A 14,717-nucleotide genomic window follows, 5' to 3' on the forward strand; every position below is an offset into this window, starting at 1 on the left:
CCTCAATTAAAAATGAGGGAATGAAGACTCAGAGAGCTTAAATGACTTGTTTAAGGTCACAGAGATGATAATAATAATGATGGATAATATTAATTGAGTACTTGCTCTATGCCAAGACCTCCTCATGCATGATCACATTGAAGTCTTACAAGAGTCCTAAAACCTTATACATAATACATGACAAGCTGGGATTGTAAATCAGTGCTAAGAAACTGGCATATTTTTTTCACTGAATGCTCTTCCAGAGACACAAGATAAATATTGAATAAAATTAACATGATCTTATGTTTTTAGCTTGTGTTGTGTATGAAACTGATTAATCAAGTAAATAGTATTCTCATGTTGCAGGTGAGAAAATATGGAGAATTAAGACTACCATAATAGTATTGTGCTAGCTCATGCTGACAAGGAGAGGCAAGAATCTTGTCTTTTTTTCCAACAGACTTAAGTTCCCTTTATTTGCTATGGGTTTCAGAGTGTTGAGTAGGCAATTGGCAACTGGGAGCAAAGCTAAGGATAAAGTACACTATATTCTAAATATTGGGGACCAGAAATATCACCTGCAGGATGTGATGATGAGTCAGACAAACTGTTTCCCCCCAGAAACCTCCTCCCTGCCCCCTGCCCATCATCATCTGAGACTGAACCAGTCCTCATGTCCTATCCACTTTTTCACTAGATGAGGGGAGATGGACATGTTATTAGAGTCGTGTCTTTGGCTTAGTAGAAAGTACTGTGTTTTCCCCTTTGAAGGTGCCCTGAGGACCATTTGCAGAGATGCAGAAAGTAACAGTTCCCATATATACTTCCACTCCTTCCCCTATTATTTTTTTAAAAAGATTTTACTTATTTATTCATGAGAGACAGAGAGAGAGAAAGAGAGAGGCAGAGACACAGGCAGAGGGAGAAGTAGGCTCCCTGTGGGGAGCCCGATATGGGACTTGATCCCAGGACTCTGCCGCCCAGAGGCCAATAAGCAGCATCAGCTAAGAGAAGGCCACAATGCAGCACTGAAATAGACACTTGTCCCTTTCTATCTCTGCTTCTACTAGACGCTCCAAACTTTAAGCTCATCACTCTAGAGAGAAGGGCAGAGAAGTGGAGGGGAAGACTAGTCCGGGTCCTAGTCACAAATGTCTGACCTACAGAAAGGGAGGAGCTGCAAGTGAAGTTTTAAATTGGACTAGATTTCTTTTTTCTTTTTAAAGATTTTATTTATTTATTCATGAGAGACACACACACACAGAGAGAGAGAGGCAGAGACACAGGCAGAGAGAGAGAGAAGCAGGCTCCATGCAGGGAGCCTGATGTGGGACTCGATGCCAGGTCTCCAGGATCATGCCCTTGACTGAAGGCAGACGCTTAACTGCTGAGCCACCCAGGCGTCCCAGGACTAGATTTCTTTAACATAGTCATTTCAAAACTGCGGGAGCTGCCCAGAATGTTGTTAAGGGTTGGAAGTTGTACTCTGAATTCAGACTGTTTAGAACGGACATTACATATGTTCCAAAAATGTATGTAATGACTATGGCTTACCTGGACAGCTTGCCATCCTTTTCAAACATGCAGAAAGTTTTATGAGATGATGTTGTTAGGAATCAAGTAGCATCTTTAAAATCCTTCATTATTGTGTGTGCAAGGGATGAAATGGAGAAAATATAGGCCAGCAAAATGGCAGCCTCCTCCTTTCTTCTGATTATTCCTTTTTCTCCAGTAGGTATCTTGGCATCTGACCTACCAGAATGAAGATCTCAGATTCCAAGCCAACTTTTGCATCAAGAATCCTGACTGATGGAGTCAATCAAACAGTCAATATTTAACAAGTGCCTTCTACGGTATGTACCATAGGAATTAAAAGTATATAAAAATGGTTCCTACTTTCAAGGAGGTTGCAATCTTTTTTTTTTTTTTTTTAAGATTTATTTATTTATTCATTCAGAGAGAGCAAGAGAGAGGCAGAGGGAGAAGCAGGCCCCATGCAGGAAGCCCGATGCGGGACTCCATCCCGGGTCTCCAGGATCACACCCCAGGCTGCAGGCGGCACTAAACCGCTGCGCCACCAGGGCTGCCCAAGGAGGTTACAATCTAGATAAATATATACTCATCAAAGATGGGAGAGTGTATTACAAGTGCCAAATGAACAGAAATGACAGCAGAAGTACTGTCTGGATTGAGATTGCCTAGAAACCTTCTTGCAGTGGTCATCAGATCAGAAAAGGTGAGGCTTGAAAAGTTTTGTAAGAATGAAGTGAGCAGAGACAAAGGGCTGCTATATGAGCAAATGGGCAGAGATCAGGGTGGTTTGAAAGTCACATTTGAAGGTACTGAGTCCCCTCAATAAATTCTGCATTAGCCAACTTTTCTTTGCAAGTATTGGAAACCTCTCTCAAAATGACTTAAAAATAAAGGACACTTACTTATTGGCTTATGTAACTATAGAGAACTAGATATAAAGTGGGCTGCAGGGGTGCTGTAATAAGGGCTGTAGTCCCATTTCTCTGTGACCCTCATAGCCCTCTCTTTATCTTCAGTTTGGTGTTTGTTCTTGCTAGTTGCAAGATGATTCCTCAAGTGCATGAGTTATCTCTTGCAGCATAACAAATTATCTCAAAATTTATGGATTAAGCAATAAACTTAACCTCATAGTTTCTGTGTGATAGGAATCTAGGCATGGTTTAGCAGAGTAGCTCTATCTCAGAGTCTCTCAGAAGGCAGCAATCAAGATGTTAGCCAGGCTGTGGTCATCTGAGGCTTCACTGGGGCTGGGGAATTTACTTCCAAGTTCACTCATATGGCTCTTAGTTGGAGGTTTCACTTTCTTATCACATGGGCCTATCTATGGGTTTCTTATGAAGTAGCAATTGGCTTCTCCCAGAACAAGTGATGAGAGAGAAGGAAAGAGATAAAGAAAGAGAAAAGGAAAAAAAAAAAAAAAAAGAAAAAAAGAAAGAGAAAAGGAGGAAAGACAACCCAGGATGTTGTAATATCATCTCAGAAGTGACACACCGTCACTTCTTCCCTATTCTATTGTTCATACAGACCAACTCTGGGACACTGTGAGAGGGGTATTATACAAAAATGTGAGTATTAGGAGGCAGGAATCATTGGAGGCCATCTTAGTGTCTGATTACCACATCTAGACTATATGATTCCTTGTTCATAACCAGGAGGAGAGTTGCCTCTTTTAGCAATTGTAAAAAGTTCTCAGATTTGCTCTGATTGCAACATCTACAGGCCTATCACAGTGGCCAGGAGAATAACAGCTACTGAATGACATGGGTTTGGGTTATGCCAATGTTGGTGTAGACAAATTAGGATCCACCTATAGCAGGAGGTATGGTTTGCTGCCATTTAAACAGCATGGTTGCTCTACAGAAAGGAGTTGGTGATATGTTTGGGAGGTACCCAGAGAGGCCTCTATAGTTTTTCTCTGGCTACTCAGCATCCATACATATCTTCCTCCCTACTTGTTACATTCAGTTACAACCTTTGTCTAAAGGTAGACAATCCAAAGTCCGATTCAAGCTCCAAGTCCAGGATTTCTGGGTGTAGTTCTTTCCTCTCCATCAGGTATGGATACCGTTCTTCACAGTTATGATCTAAGGGGTCCACTTACAACATAACCAATGTGGAACTGTGGAGAAAGAATAGGATAACTTCAGTAAAACTCTCATTGAAAAAAGAGGCTAGAATATAATACATAGCTTTCCCTGGTCCACACCACACATCATAACCCACTGGACACAAATTGTAAGCTCCTTGCCCTGGTTGGAAGACAGAGTCTGTGTAGGGAGGGTAGGAAGTGAGGTCCCAGGCACTAATTGCTGCCAGATTGTTGAAAGCCTTTTAGAACTTTAGCCCGTGGGCAATGAAGAAAGAAAGAGGATCATTGAGGATTTTTGAGTCAGGTACTGAAATGATCAAAATTGCTTTGGTAAAATTAATTTGGAGGCATTAGGCAGTATAAATCCACAAATCTCCTTAAAATAATGCCCTGGGGACAGATTTCCTCACATAAACTGAAGGTGATGCTTGAAAAAGTAAAGCTAACAGATTCCACAGTAAAAGTTCATGTATAACCCAGGTTTGTCTCTTTCCAAATAGAAATTATAAGTTGTTTCTAGGCACCTACATGAAACAAACAGGGTGGTTCACGTTGTGTCACTTCCCTGGCATTATTTCCAAATTAAAATGAATGAGCTTTTAAGACTCTTTTGAAAAGGTTTGTAATAGAAGGTAGACTTGGTAGGTAGAGATTGTAACTGGGACTAAGTTTAACTTGAAAAAGTAAGAAAAAATGAGTAAGGAAAGCTTTTTAGATAGCAATAACCCTTCACTTACCAGTGTATGGTGAAGGAAATAATAAAAATTATTGTTTAAATTATTTTACTACTGTAAGTTCTATGCAAGTTAGAAGGTGAGAAGTCTGTGTAGGCTGTGAAGTATTTGTTTTAAAGAACCAAGCTGGGGGGTAAATGAAGTCATGAGGCTGCAGCACCACCCACTATTGTGAGGAGACTTTACTCCTTTAGGATACGCGGAAATATCCTCTTCATAGTGATAGTCTATGAGATTTCTCCTCATATGCCTAGAAGGAATCCAAGAAGGGAACTGATGAAAAAATTGATTATTCCTATTTGAAATTTCAGATATTAGGATTGAATTTGTATTTTTTTTTTAAAAAATTTATTTATTTATTCATAAGAGACACAGAGGGAGAGAGAGGCAGAGACACAGGCAGAGGGAGAAGCAGGCTCCATGTAAGGAGTTCGATGTGGGACTCCAGGATCACACCCTGGGCCAAAGGCGGTGCTAAACCGCTGAGCCACCCGGGCTGCCCAGGATTGGATTTGTATTTTGATTTATTCTTGAGACATATATGATAGAATCCCCTTCCCAATCCTAACACACAGACACACAGACACACACACACACACTGAAGTTGTTATTTCTCTAATCTACAGTCTTGAGTGAGTATGAGTGAGTGAAATGTATAAAAGAAAACATTTTTTGAGGTAGGAATAGATTCATCATTGAGTTTCCCTGCCAAATTCAGAATTAGATAGTGGAAAAATTCTATTTATTTTGAGTTTGTGAATCTGCCAGCAAACTGTTGGGAAAAATAAAGACAAGCCAGATGAGGACTTGGGTTATGGAATGAACCATAGATGACATATGACTGAACTTTTTAAGAGAAGAATATAGTTTTTCTTACTCTTATTTCTCAGTTTTAGTTTAGAGTCTTTAATAACTCTGATTTGCAGCATGCTTTTCTATTGTACTGAACTATAGCAGCAAAATGGAAAACAGCATATTGCAGTGTTGAAATTGACCTTAAGGGTTGGGAAATTGAAAATATCAAGTTTCCATAGTAACACTAATTTAGTCAGATCACACATGTTGTTTCTGAGCCATTAGTTTACTCTTAGATGTTAAAAGAACATAATATTTACTCTGTAATATGGTTAATGTTATAATGCAAAGCAATTTCATATTTTCTGTATGTATATTTTATTATGGTAAGCTTGGCATTTCATTGCTTGTACTATTTTAGAAAATGTGAAAATGTTCTAAAGGTTTTTTTTTTTTTTAAGATTTTACTTATTTATTCATGAGAGACACAGAGAGAGGCAGAGACATAGGCAGAGGGAGAAGCAGGCTCCTCACAAGGATCTTGATGTGGGACTCGATCCCTAAACTGGGATCACACCCTGAGCCAATGGCAGATGCTCAACCGCTGAGCAACCCAGGAGTCCCTATTCTAAAGGTTTTTAAAAAAGTTTCTAAGGTAATTAAACAGGGAATCATGAACATATCACACTTAGAAAAATGATAAGATAAAGATGAACTGGATTTTGAAACTTTGCACCAGCATTTTTTGTTGAATTTCTGAGAATTTATTTGGTCTTCCAAATGAATTGCTTTTAGGTGGTCTGATTTTAATTCTCACAGTTATCACATTCTGTATGGTATATCCTTGACATCTACCAGGAATTTGTCCCAAGTCCTTTTAGAATTCCCAAATTCATGAATACTACTATAATTCCGTGCATTGGCTGATTTGGGGGCCTATTATTCCACAAAAAAGCCTTTTCCTCCACAGCTTTATGAGAGTTACTATTATGATAATGGATCTAGCAAAGGGCAAAGCTTCCTTCTCAGTGTGCCCTCTCCTGGGGCACATACCAAGCACATCTCTAGGACTGGTCCTCATATATTGATTTCCTATTTTGTGTGATTCAAATCTGCTTCTCAATGAAATGACAAAATGCTACATGTCTTATCTTTAAGCTCACTCATGACTGAGGGTATTTACAAGCAAAATTGGTCTATAGTTTTATTTTCTGCAGACATTCATGAATATTAGAGTCTATGCTACCCAAATTTCCATACAGTTTATTTAAATTAAAAAAAAACAAGTAAATTCAATGAAACATGATAGTCATGCTTTTTGATAAATATGTGAATATGGATACAATTCTTAGTTGACTGGATTGTTCATTTCTTGCCTATCTCAGTCTAAGTAATGCTGAGAAATTTAATTCAAGAAGTATTTACTGAATGACAACATGGTGGGCATTGTGCTAGGTACTGGGGATATATTGATAAATAATGTATGGTAGTAGTAGTCATAGCAGTAGTATAGCAGTAATAGGTTGCATAGTGGGTAAGAGTGCCTGGCATTTGGTAATCACTAGATTATTTAGCTATTATTATCTTATTATCATTTTTAAAACGATTTTATTTATTTATTTATGAGAGACACACACAGAGGGGGGCGGGGCAGAGACACAGAGGGAGAAGCAGGCCCCATGCAAGGGAGCTTGACGTGGGACTCGATCCCAGATCTCCAGGATCACACCCTGGGAGGAAGGTGGCGCTAAACCACTGAGCCACCCAGGCTGCCCTCCTTTTATTATCATTATTTGCATTTCATATGCCAGTACTTACATTGCTTCATTTAATTCTTACAGCAACCCTGTTGAAGAGATTGGCATTACCTTCATTTTTATAGCCCAGAAACTGGGGCTTTTAGAGGCTAAGCAACTTGCCTGAGATCACCAATATGGTGACTGGTAGAAGCAGAATTCACACCCAGAATATGCTTGACTGCCAAGCCAGTGTTCAAATATATTACTCTATGCAGCCTGTCCCTGGCTTAAAGAAGCTCTCACCTAGTTTTTCCAGGAAGCCCTGTCCAATAACTAGCTTAGATTCTTCAAAGTTTCCAGAGGAGGTCTTTTGGGGCTATATTCCAGTAACTTATTCCCCTAAAGTCAGAAAAAAAAAAAAATCTAACACAAATGTCATGTATTGCACTTGAAATCTATTTCTTCCTTAGTATAGAGAAGAAAATACATCTACTCATGCTGCAACCTAAAGTCAATACATTCTAGTATTTTCTCTTATGTATACTTAGAGAATCCATTGTTCAATGAGGGAATAGCACAAATTATATTATGAAATCTTTTGTTTTTCTCTTTAATGTTAAAAAGCTCAGTTAAGGAACTGAATAATTTGTTGCCTATTTGGATATTCTTTCTGCCCTTGACTTTGATCATGTTTCAACATTATTTTCCAGGGTCTTCTGACTGTCTGCTCATGAGTTAGGACCTCACCTTGTAGTTTTTAAGTGTTCTCAATTTTCATACCACATAATGGGCAAAAAAAATCATGAAAGGGTGGGAAGAGGATCAATAAAAAACGTGAAGGCAAAAGGTATGAACATTTAGGGCCATGTTTAGCGCAAAATTTCTCTTATGTAGAAATAGCTTTTCTGTGGTTAAAAAAAAGAAGGTTATCATTTTTGGGGAACCGTGACAGAATTTTAGATGCTGAGGAACCAGGGAAAGGAGTTTAAGTAGACGGAGAGGTAGAAAAGCGATGCAGAATGAAGGTAGGATAACTGTTGTGCTTCTACTATAGTCTTATATGCTCTTCAGGGTCAGTGACATTGTAGAAAACCAACCTGTTTCTCCCCAAAGGAGAAATTGTTCAACATTTCCTTTTTTTCTTGTTTAGTGACTTTTACAGGTAGTGTTTTTAAACTCTAGATTAAGGGATTGGGCTTTTGTTTCTCCTAAAAAAAAAAGCCTTATGAGCAATATATACTTAGAATTGAGGTTCTCTGTGAAAGATGGGTGATTACCTAAAAAACAGGCAACTTTTTCGAAGGAAAAGTAGTCTTCATTTTAAAGGAAGAAAATTCCAGTGCATACCAAATATGACACAAGGCTGATACCCACCCAGTGGTCAGATATATTTTCCTGAGGGATTTTGTTGTGTTTATTCCTCTAGCATTTTTTCATTCCTGACTTTTGGGGTGGCCCTTCTCTGAAGAGTTTCCTCATCCCAGCTGTTATGATGTTTAATATAGAGTTGCCAACTTCTGATCTGGCGGTTCCAAGACACAGGGTGAGGAAAACAAAGCTTTCCAGTATTTTGAATCCTATCCCCCACCCGCACTGGAATTAGTGCTTTCATCTCTGGTCAATCCTGAATTGTTTTCAACCCTAGCTTCATCTCTGCTCTCCCCCGGAATAGCAGAACAATTACTAATGGTAAAGATCCATGTCCATGTCCAGAGTTCAAATTACTTATCCTTCACACAAACCCCAACTTATTTCTCTTTTCCTTTTTTATTCCTTTCCTCCCCTCTACCCAGGCAAATTAGGTGGTTTTCTTTTGAGGGACATATTTACTTTAAAGAGCTGTTTTTTTTGTTTTTTTTTTCAAGATAAAAATTAGATTCTGGTTTTTAAATGAAATAGAGTGTAGTTTTTTCTTGGGAAAAGCAGGATAATCATCTGGTTTTGATCCTAATGTTAGTCCATGGGATGGCTTGACATTTCCAATAAAGGAAGTCATGGCATTTTTGTTTTAAAAATATACAAGAATGGCTAATCCCTGCTTCCTCCTGCCCTCTAGCCTGAATTGCTTAATATTCAGGTAGAATGGTCCTGACTGGTCCTGTATTTTATGCCTGGCTTGCTGCAGAATTAGACAGATAAGGAATTTGGGTAAGCAGGACTAATATTCAGAGGCAGAAAGCAAGGCCTAGATATATGAAGAAACAGCCCATTTTACCAAATGTGGAAAGGCATAAATCTTACAGTACTATAACCTGTTGCTTTCTTCTGGCACGTTCAACATGCTATAATACTGTGAATACTTCTGGCAATGGAAACTATTTGGGAGATCAAATGGTGAAGTAGGAAAATGTAGTTTTTCGGTTCTCCTATTATTCCCAAGTGTCTGGTACAACATGGTTGTTTCCACATGGCTTTAAGGACCCCCACCCTCAGAGCCCTCACAAATTTGACTTTTGGCAAAACCCCATGCTCTGGATCTTTTCCTCATCATTACCATCCACAGGAAGGATGGGATATCCATTGACCTCAAATAATTGGGTCTGCTTCCCGTATACACACTTGCTCACAGCCACATACAGGTAGATAGCTGGTTGGAAAAATATTAGCATCAATATAACATTTTACACTTTTACAATAGGAATCTTTTAGAATTAATTCCTTATCCCCAAAGAAACTGCTAATGTAACAAATTAGTGGAAATATCAGATGATGTCAGGATAATTGGACAGGTATCTGGGAGCAAGCAGTCCTTCCAGGGTTTTATAGGCTCTCATGCTTATGGTCAAAGTTGCCTTGGAATCCTTACTTGTTTCTTTCTTTCTTTTTTTTTTTTTTTAATTTATGATAATCACACAGAGAGAGAGAGAGAGGCAGAGACACAGGCAGAGGGAGAAGCAGGCTCCATGCACCGGGGGCCGACATGGGACTCGATCCGGGGTCTCCAGGATCGCGCTCTGGGCCAAAGGCAGGCGCTAAACCGCTGCGCCACCCAGGGATCCCCTTACTTGTTTTCTATGGAGAAAAGTTCCTCTTACTTCCATAAAAATGTCTTTTTTTTTTTTTTAAGATTTTATTTATTTATTCATGAGAGATACACACACAGAGAGAGGCAGAGACATAGGCAGAGGGAGAAGCAGGCTCCCTGAGGAGAATCCGATGTGGGACTCCATCCTGGGACTCTGGGATAACGCCCTGATCTAAAGGCAGACAATCACTTAACTCCTTTGAGTTGTCTACCATGAAAAAGTCTTAATGCAAGCTTTTTTTTTTTTTAAATTTTTTATTTATTTATGATAGGCACAGAGAGAGAGAGAGGCAGAGACACAGGCAGAGAGAGAAGCAGGCTCCATGCACTGGGAGCCCGATGTGGGATTCGATCCCAGGTCTCCAGGATCGTGCCCTGGGCCAAAGGCAGGCGCTAAACCGCTGCACCACCCAGGGATCCCTTAAGGCAAGCTTTGAAGGACAAAACAGATTTGTAATGAAGGAGGAATGCGTCCTTATTTTGACCAAAAAATATAAAGATTAAACGGTGCCCCCAATATTACATAGCACTTTAGATGAGAAAAACCCAGATTCCTGTGTTGTTTTCACTGTATTATTCTCAGACTTTTGCATGCTTGACAAGTCTTGTTCACATTTCTTCTCTTTTTCCTCTTTCTGCCTCATTTATATTATTTATACCTCGTTTCTATCTATGAAAAAAATTTTCTTCTAAACAGTTAAAATACTTATAAAGTTTTTTGTTGTTGTTTTTATTTTTTTTTTATTTTTTTAAAGAAGGAAGGTAGGTAGAAATTTTCTTTTAGCAGAATGGAGAATATTTAGGAGATCCAAGTCATATTTATATTATTATTTGTATTGACATTATATTTGACTCTTCCCTCAAATATCAAATATAATGGAAACTTTTATGAATGCTTGAGTGAATTTGAATATCTCCTTTTCTGATGAGAATTTGGAATTTTTGTTTATCAAAATATACTTTGTACATCATCTACTCAAATTTGTATAAGGATTAATTTTGCATAACGTAAAAAATAATTCATTCCTGTTTAAACATTAAAATGTGCTTCTTAAATTTTATACCAATATAAAGCATAATTATTTTGTTTAGTATTAAGGAGCTACATTGGTTAAAATATTAAGCTATTTTTGGTTTGTTTACTTATTTTCAGTTGTCAAAATAAGCATAATTGGAAACAGCTGCTTTGAGATTATTTTTGACAACTCTTCACATTCAGATCTAACATGGATAACTTTAAGAAAATGAGCCTTATCTAATTATAATTTTTCCTAGAGTATATATTCAGATTATTGTTCTGAAAATTAGAAGAAAATTAAAAACAGAAACTGATCATTTAAAAACTAGTACTATAGTTTTATAGAAAGACATTTTCCGCGGCTTTCTCATTTTTGTATAAATTGATTAGCTTCATTTGGCTATTTTACATATAACAACATTTTACTATTCTCTGGGATGATTAAAATGTAGTAGAAGATTAATGAAGTGTTTCTCTACCCTTTTATTCTTGTCTTCAATCTATACTTAAACTTCTTTTTATTTCCAGAACAGCTTAATAATATGATTTGATATTAATAAGAGATTTAAAAGTTTTCAATATTTTAATAAATTTTGTGATTAAATAAGCACATTTTGGGGGAAAGTTCCTCAGATTAATTTATCCTCTAAATTAGCTCTTGATTAAATTTAGAAACTAGGAAGCAAAAAAAAAAAAAAAAAAGAAACTAGGAAGCTACTGAAAATATTTTTTCAAGTACCAGTTTAATATAAAATCCTATACTATTGGATAACTTTTTATTCTAAATTTATCCATATAGCACATATAATTTATTTTAAGAATTAAAAAAAAAGATTTTATTTATTTATTCATGACAGACACAGAGGGAGAGAGAGGCAGAGACACAGGCAGAGGAGAAGCAGGCTCCATGCAGGGAGCCCGATGTGGGACTCGATCCCAGGACTCCAGGATCATGCCCTGGACAGAAGGCAGGTGCTAAACCTCTGAGCCACCCAGGCATCCCTTACTTTAAGAATTTAAAAAAGAAATGTCATGGGACTTTTTTTCTCTCTTAGACCAGAGAATTTGGCAAAGACCAGAATAAGGATAATCAAAGACACCTACCATCCATCTGAAAGTATGGGAACTGCTTATTTTACTGTTCATGCTAGGATTCCATTCTTACGCGCACACTACATAACTTGCAAAGAAGGAATTGGGCTCCAGAAAACTTTTACATGGCAATATGGTAAGGCATAAAGAACACTGAACTATGGGTTGATAGTCCTGTATTCCAAACTTTGCTTTTCATTAAGCCATTTCTCTAGGCCTCACTTTTTCCCTCCAAACATACTGATGAGGGTGGATTGGATAACTTTCCTATTTTCAGCCTTTTTGGTATTTTGGGGTATTTGGAATGCAGTCTACAACTGATTCCCTCTCATGTTTCCTACACTGTCCACCTCAAGCATTTTGCCTTAAGGTTTACACTTTCTCACAGACACACTCATTGACTGCAAATGACTATAATTCTGAGAGCAAAACGAATGACACATCATGGAGAACAGTAAAAACAAAACCAAAGCAAGAACACGTTGTCTAACATGAGCTCCTATTTAATAAAACCTTTTTGAGTCCTTACTGAGAAGTCCCTGATGAAAAAAAAATCATCCCTGACTTCTGCCATCTACAGGTAGGTGGTGATCCTTGCACATATGGAAACCATTTGAGGAAATGCCCACCTTAAACAGGTTTATTGTTACCTTGGAAACCTGGCATTTTCCCCCTTTAAATTGCTGCTGTATTCTTTGTTTGGGGAATTAATTCTATTAATGACTGGATTCCATTATAAGGTATTAAAAGTAAAAATATTGCCTTTTAAAAAATATCTACTCTTTTAGCAACTTTCAGTTATGTAATATAGTATTATTATCTGTAGTCACCATGCTGTAAATACCATCTCTCATTATTTATTTATTTTATAATTGGAAATTTGTATGTTCTTCCTTCAGTCATTTCTCCTACTGCTATTCCCCCTTTCCCACCTCTTCCTTGCCTCTGGTTGTTTTCCATCCTGCTGCTCATTTAAACTTCCTGAAGCCTAGCTCTGAAATTATTAATTCCCTGCATAAAAAAATCTTCAGTGATGCATCTATTTATAGCCCTTGGAGGGATCTCTCTCCTTGCTAAACTCCTACATTCTAAGGGACTTGATTCAGGATTTGACTTATTTTTTCTCCTCCAGACCATGTGGAATTTAAAAGTTTTAAGTATTTTTATAATTAAAATAAAAAACTAAAAGTTAAATTAAAATTTAAAATTTTTAATCTTGTGAAATATAAGACATAAAAAAGTACATAATACTTATATGGATAGTTTAACAAATATTTATACAGTGTAATCACTTTACAGGCTGTAACCTATAACCACCATCCTGGTCAAGATATAGAATGTTACTGATACACAGAAAGCCTCCTGTGTATGTCTTTCCAATTATCCTCTTCTCAATCCCAAGCTCTTTTCCTTCCTCCAGAGATCATCACTGTCCCAACTATTATAGAAGTATTTCTTTATTTTTTTTCATAATCTTATACTTGGGTATATACCTCTTAACAATGTAATTTGTTTTTCTCTGTTCTTGACCTTTATGTAGAATTGTATTCTTTGTATGACTTGCCTTTTTTGTCTTGACATTATTTTAGGAATTATTCAAATTGTTGTTTGTAGCTATGGATTATTCATTCTCACTGCTGATTAAGACCAAAATTTATTTATCCATTCTGTTGTTGATGGATATTTGAATTGTTTACAGTCTTTGGTAGTGATAAACAATGATTCTATGAACATTCTTGTTCATGTATTGTGGTATACATAAACATATATCCCTAGCATAAAGATTTGGGAGTAGAATTGCAGAGATATGCATGTCTTCAACTTGGAAAGATGATATAACATACTTTCAAAGATTTTGTACCAATTTATATCATTCATATTATGAAAGTTCCTGATGGTCCATATTTTGGTTAACTCCTAATATTGCCAAAATTTTATATTTTTTCTCATCTGATGTATGAGTAGTAGTATTTCATCATGGTCTTAAAATGCATTTCCCTGACAAATAGTGACACTGAACACTTATTTATTTATTTATTTATTTATTTATTTATTTATTTATTTATTTAAGTGAGAGAGCATGTGAGGTTGGAGGAAGGGGCAAAGGGAGGAGAGAATCTTAAGCAGACTCCACATGGAGCCTGATGCAGGGCTGGATCTCAGAACACCCTGAGATTATGACCTGAGCCAAAATCAAAAGCTGGATGCTTAACTGATTGAGCCACCCAGGTGCCCCGACACAGAATGTTTTATTAATTTTTTAAAAAAGATTTTATTTATTTATTTATTTATTTATTTATTTATTTATTTATTTATTTATGAGAGACAGAGAGGCAGAGACACAGGCAGAGGGAGAAGCAGGCTCCATGCAGGGAGCCCGACGAGGGACTCGATCCTGGGACTCCAGGATCACTCCCCGGGCTGAAGGCAGCACTAAACCACTGAGCCACCGGGGCTGCCCCTTAAATTTTTAAATTTAATTCCAGTGCAGTTAACATACAGTGTTATATTTTTTCTTTTTTTTGTATATTAGTTTTAGTTGTGTAATTTAGTGATTCAACACTTCCAATCAACATTCTGTGCTCATCATAACAAGTGCACTCCAGGGATCCCTGGGTGGCGCAGCGGTTTGGCGCCTGCCTTTGCCCCAGGGCGTGATCCTGGAGACCCAGGATCGAATCCCACATCGGGCTCCCGGTGCATGGAGCCT

The 14,717-nt window shown here is 37.5% G+C and overlaps 1 long non-coding RNA gene across 2 annotated transcripts in view; it reads left to right on the forward strand.

The window, feature by feature from the left end:
• Positions 1–14,717, forward strand: part of LOC112672477 (uncharacterized) — a 166,073-nt gene that overhangs the window by 74,495 nt on the left and 76,861 nt on the right. For both annotated transcript variants that reach the window (XR_003144298.3, XR_003144300.3), the window contains one exon: positions 1,715–1,835. This is a non-coding gene — a long non-coding RNA (uncharacterized LOC112672477). The remainder of the gene's footprint in view (positions 1–1,714; positions 1,836–14,717) is intronic.

Source organism: Canis lupus, chromosome 10 (assembly GCF_003254725.2).
Source record: "Canis lupus dingo isolate Sandy chromosome 10, ASM325472v2, whole genome shotgun sequence".
Lineage (NCBI taxonomy): Eukaryota > Metazoa > Chordata > Mammalia > Carnivora > Canidae > Canis > Canis lupus.